Genomic DNA, 539 nt, shown 5'->3' on the forward strand with positions numbered 1-539 from the left:
TGTGGTCTGATAGAACACATGGAATTATTTCAATCTTTTTGTATTTGCTGAGCTTTGTTTTGTGCCCCAGTATATGGTCGATTTTGGAGAAAGTTCCATGGGGTGCTGAGTAGAAACTATGTCCTTTGGTGTTTGGGTGGAATACTCGGTAGATATCTGTTAAGTCCATTTGATATATGGTTTTGTTTAATTCAGATGTCTCTCTGTTAAGTCTCTGGCCTGTTGACCTATCTAATGGAGATAGTGGGGTATTGAAGTCCCCTACTATTAATGAGTTGGTGTTAGTTTGGGTCTTAAATTCCTGTAGCATTTTTTTTATGAAGTTGGGTGCACCAGAGTTTGGTGAATATATGTTCATGATTGTAGTATCTTCTTGACTGATTGTTCCTTTGATCAAAATGAAATAGCCCTGTTTGTCTTTTCTGGTTAGTTTCAGTGCAAAGTCTATTTTGTCAGATATTAGCATTGCTATGCCTGCTTTTTTCTTAGTGCCATTTGCTTGGTATATTTTTTTCCATCCTTTCACTTTGAGACCCAAA

Source organism: Nannospalax galili, unplaced genomic scaffold, assembly GCF_000622305.1.
Source record: "Nannospalax galili isolate Female #2095 unplaced genomic scaffold, S.galili_v1.0 scaffold25, whole genome shotgun sequence".
Lineage (NCBI taxonomy): Eukaryota > Metazoa > Chordata > Mammalia > Rodentia > Spalacidae > Nannospalax > Nannospalax galili.